Consider the following 5359-nt stretch of genomic DNA (forward strand, 5'->3'; position numbering starts at 1 on the left):
TTTTTTTTTTTTCTACATAGTCTGAGTACCCATGTGGCTAGTGGCTACCATACCAGACAGGGCAGGCCTATCCAGTTCCTCCCACAGTTGGTATTGAAATTGTTTGCTTGCATTCCTTTTAGACCATTTTAGATACCTCCTCCCTAAGAAGATGTATGCTTTTTGAATGTCACAGTTCTTGCAGATTGTTCCATGGTTAAGAAATGCTTATAGTTGGACATGGCGGTACACACTTTTAATCCCAGCACACAGGAGGCAGAAGCAGGCAGATCTCTGTGAGATTGAGGTCACTCTGGTCTAGAAAGCAAGTTCAGACCAGCTGAGGCTATAGGGTGTCCCTGTCTCAAACATCCTCCATCTCCCCCGAAAAGAAATGCATATAGAGGAGGTGAGTAGATGGTCTAGTCAGTAAAGTGCTCATGTAAGGACCTGAGTTGGATCCCTAAAACACATGTAAAAAATGCTGGGGGTGGTAGCATATAATTGTTCATTGTTGTTGTTTTCATTTTTTTGAGACAGGGGCTCACTATGTATTCCTGGCTGGCCTGGAACTTGATGTATAGATCAGGTTGGCCTGCCTCTGCCTACCAGTGCTGGAGTTCTGCCTCTGCCTACCAGTGCTGGAACTAAAATATGCACCACCATGCCTGGCTGGTAACAAGTAGTTATAATCCCAGGGTTGGAGACAAGCTTGCTTGCTGGTCAGCTAGTCTAGTGTACTTGGTGAGTTCCAGGCCAATGAGAGACACTGTTTCAAAAAACAAGGTGGCTGACACTTGAGGAGTGACAGCTGAGGTTGTCCTCTGGCCTCCACATGCATAGATGCATGCCCCTAAGTACCTGCACACATACATGCACACATTCACACAAAGACATGTTCAGACTGATTGAGCAGTAAGGGATTTCATACATGAATGGATTAATGGGTAAATACAGAAGAACGTTCTTTTCGGTTCTTTTGACTGCTTTGGTGAATACTACTAAAGTGTTCTCTTTTGAAAAGTACTGAGGCATCCAGAGTATGACCCAATTAACTGTGGCCCTAATACTTGTCAGTGAGTTGCAGAGAGCTTGAGCGGGGAACTTGGTCAGGTGCTCTGGTATCTTCACTCTGTGGCTGTGTATCCCTGAGATAGATGGTGACTCGGAGGTTGCACATCAGCTCTGGAGAACTGATTCTATTGTAAGTCTAAAAGTTCTCTTTGTTTGCCTGAATTAATGACCTCATGTGGTAATATGCTGTAGTTATTTAGTTACTAAAAATTAAAAAATGATTAAAAAACAATAATTCTTCAAAGCATAAAAATTTGCTCCTTAATAATTAGTAGATGTGAAAAACATTACCATTAAAATCTACCTGATGACTTTATATCCATGCTCAGATGCCAAGAAGCTCAGAACGTAACTGACTGTGACTAGTAATAATCAGATATATAGAGATTAGAAATGCATGTGCAAACATCTTAATGTTAATTGCATTAAAAATGAATTTTTCTTTAAAAAAATGAGATGTTTGGGAAAGTGTTGTTTGACAGTGTAGTAACTGAAAACTTTAATCTAGACAGGGCAACTCATGCATACAATCCTAGCACTCTGAGAATTTTTAGTTACTTTTCTGTTAAGAGCTGTGATAAAACACTCTGACTAAAAGCAACTTGGGAAGGAAAAGATTTATTTGGCTTACACTTCCAGCTCTTAGCCCAATCACTAAGGGAAATGAAGGTCGAAACTTAAGACAGGAGCTTGAAGCAGAAACCATGGAGGAATGCTGCTTACTGGTTTGCTCTGTCTCACTCAGCTAGCCTTTTTTCCCTCCCTCCATCACTCCTTTCCAGGGTCTCACTATGTAGCACTGGCAGGCCTGGAACTCATTATGTAGATCAGGCCAGCCTCAAACTCATAGAGATCCGTCTGCCTCTGCCTCCTGAGTTCTAGGATCAAAGGCATGCACCACCACGCCCAAGTCTCAGCTAGCTTTCTTATACAGCCCAGGATCACCTACCTAGGGATGGTGTACTAGCCACTTTAGGCTAGAGCCTCCTACATTAACAGTCAGGACAGCCCCCCGCAGACATGCCTATGTGTCTCTAATCACAGAAATTCTTCAATTGTGGTTCCCCTTTTCCTAGGTGGCTCTAGGTTGTGTCAAGTTGACAACAAAAACTTAACAACCATCAAACAGCAACAAAAAAACCAAAATTAAAAATGCTACCAAACAAAACTTGTTTTAGATTTCTTATTTTATTGTCTTCCTTGTAAGACCTATCATCAGAGAATAGACAAGTTCGTGAAAGGCACAGCAGTACAAGGTGAGTCTGAGGAGCTGATTTTTTTGAAAGGGCAACAATTGGACACATAAGAAACCTGTGATGTTGGCATCTTTTCTTCTGGCCTAATTGCTGTGAAGTATGGAGGATGCGGATGGAGGATGCAACTTTGACATTGTATTCCTCTTGTGATGGACAGAAAGGAAATCCCTGGAATTTCACTTTACTTGTGTCTAAACAGATTGCTATTCGATGTCAGTTGGCACCAGTCACAGATCTGAACTTGAGTGGTGCTTGCTCAGTCTGCAAGCAAGCAAGGATTGTGGAGGACCACATGCTGGGATTGCTTTTGTTCTAGATCCTCTTTAGGAAAGTGTGCTGCTAAGCAAGTGTTTCATATGTGATTACAGTGTTAGAAATATTGAGAGCTGTGTGAAGTTTGTACTATTCTGGAAAATGAAAGACCTTTCATCTGGGGATTGGGGAAAGAGATAGAGGAAGAACTTTCCTTAAAAGGTTGACTAAATAGAAAATGACCAATAACAAAAGAGTACAAATCTTCCAAGACAGTTGAGTAAGGCTAAGGCATGTGTTCCATTCAGAAGAGGACAGTAAACTTTGGGCCTTAGTCTCCACTCTAGTCTCTCCCTAGCTTTTTGCCAGTTAACATCACCTGGGTCATAGCTATGCACAAGGATTTCTGGGAACCCACCTGTGTTGTTTTTATTTTGTTGGGGATGGGGTATTTTGAGATAGGGTCTTTCTGTAGTCCCAGCTGGTGTGGAACTCACTATGTAGACCAGGATGGCCTTGATCTCACAGAGATCCACCTGCCTCTGTCCCCCAAGTGCTGGGTTCAAGGATGTGCACCACCATACCCAATTATGTTTTTGTTTTTTGAGGCAGGATCTTACTATGTAGCCCTGGCTGGCCTGGAACTCACTATGTAGACCAAGCTGGTCTTGAACTCAGAGTTCTTCTGCCCTGGATTAAAGGTGTGAACCCTTCCTGATTTATTTGTTTCTGATTTGTACTGTGGGTGTTTGTTTTTCCTGTACCTTAATTCACAAAGTAAAACCAGTAATTCTGAAACATACATGCCAGCAGCCTCCAGCATGGTATCCCCTGTGGAGCCTGGGAAAATGCAGATCCTTGGGTTTCAGTTCAAAATGTCAGTTCAGAGGGTCCTGAATGTTATCATTACTATTATCACTGTTATTTTCAATCTCTCCGAAAAACTTGGTGGACGACCAGGTTTAGCGACCGCCGTGAGGCAGGGCCCGTTTTACCTCACTGTTGCTAGTGTCGAGCAGGACACTCTTGAGGATTGAGTGTCCTGGGGCCTCATGAAAGAGGGGCCTTCACACTGAATCTTGAGAGGTGAGCAAACACCCAACAGGCTGAGTGGAGGAGGAGGTGGGCGAGCATTCCAAATTGACACCATTTCCCGAGGGAGAGGAGAGGTATCACAAGAGAACACAGCGTTGTTTGTGCAAAGGTTTGGGGCAGAGGAAACCACGAGATGCAGGTCCATGGCGGACGTCATCTCTGAAGGCAGTAGTAGTGAAAGGTGCATCCTGCTGGTGGGTGATTATGGGGGTGTTTGCAGTTCAGCACAAAGAGAAACTGCCCTCCTAGGACACAGTTCCACTTACTCTGTTCCCTCCTGCCTTCCATTGGGAAGTGAGAAGTCTCTGCCCTTGCTTCTTCAAGTCTTCTTTCCTTAACTCTGTTCCTGCTTGCTGCCTTCTGGAGGATCATCCATACCTGAACAAGAAAACAGAAAGATTTCAATAGAGTGGGGTTTCAGTTTGCTGTGTGGGTTGTCCCGCAAGTATTACATTCCTTCTGAGTAAGACGCATGAATGCTAGACCTGAGTTTTTAAACTCAAGTTGTGGATGGTTTCTGTAGCTATAATCACTTGGAGCTTTACAAGTCAGTTGATTTTATCTTTATGGTCAAGGGAAAGAAAAAAAAAACAACACTTCTCAACAATCTGTTTAGAGTGATTTTGTCAGGTAAGAGTTTTTGAGTGGTTTAACTAGTTCTTTACCTTCTGGGCCTGAGTTCTTATTTATAAATTATAAAATTAAATCCTACGGCAGGGATCTTAGAGGACTAAATCACACAAAGTAAGCTTTAATGGGACCCAAGGCAAAAGAGACAGGCCCATTCCCTGGATCCCATCTTTATTTCAAGTTTTAGATTTGTTTATCATGGCTTTTGAGGGGCAAATTTTGATATTTATTTTTTACTCAAGTGTTTCATTAAAGCGTTATTGTTTTGATGACAGATTTTTTTAGTGCTCTTGTCAATTTGATTACTGAATAGAGGGGTCACCACAGTCTCAAACTGGCCCTCAAAGAAGCTGCATATAAATATTGGTCCCTTTCACAGACACTCTTAAAAGTATTTTCCACATCATATAATGACTTTGAAATAAAAAAAAAGTATTAAAGATGATTAATGCTTATTCCGGAAAATTTAAAAATCAGTTAAGTAGAAGGAAAAGAAACCGTTTGTTTTATATTTTAGACATAATCATTACTTAAATATTGAATTTTCTTTTTTTTTTTTTTTTAGTACCTGTTATTTTCAAAAAATTACACTAAAACCGAAGCTTCTGGAAGAACCACTTTTTCTTGCCCGTCTTGTATTTCTCCTCAAACGTGACCTTGGCCTTACGTCTGGCCTTGCGTTTCAGAGCTGGGTCTCTAAAGACACCCTGTTGACCACAGTTTTGTCCAAGGAGATGTCCACAGAATACCTGGTGGCCATGAGGTGATTGTACTTATATACTTTAATGAAAGATTTGATCTTTGACCTCTTGGCGATTTTCTTCTTGCCCATGGAAGCTGTCACTTTCTGGGGATAGCAGTCAATTCCAGCGACCAGAGCATGGCTATAAAGGCGGTCTGAGGTGCCATCATCATGTTCTTCACGATGACAGCTTTGCGTCCAGAGTAGCGTCCAGCTAGGACCAGCACCACCTTCCTGGGTTTCATGAATTTGCCCATTTCAGCAGCAGCAAGCAAGCGCCCAGCCTTCATATATATATATATATTTAATTAATTAATTAATTAAATTATTT

At 41.8% G+C, this 5359-nt stretch overlaps 1 protein-coding gene and 1 pseudogene across 22 annotated transcripts in view; one reads left to right on the plus strand and one right to left on the minus strand.

Moving 5' to 3' along the window:
- The window catches only part of Dock9 (dedicator of cytokinesis 9), a 333922-nt gene that overhangs the window by 110125 nt on the left and 218438 nt on the right, over positions 1–5359 (plus strand). The window lies entirely within an intron of this gene.
- LOC103726148 lies at positions 4877–5285 on the minus strand (annotated as a pseudogene).

Source organism: Nannospalax galili, unplaced genomic scaffold (genome assembly GCF_000622305.1).
Source record: "Nannospalax galili isolate Female #2095 unplaced genomic scaffold, S.galili_v1.0 scaffold528, whole genome shotgun sequence".
Classification (NCBI taxonomy): domain Eukaryota; kingdom Metazoa; phylum Chordata; class Mammalia; order Rodentia; family Spalacidae; genus Nannospalax; species Nannospalax galili.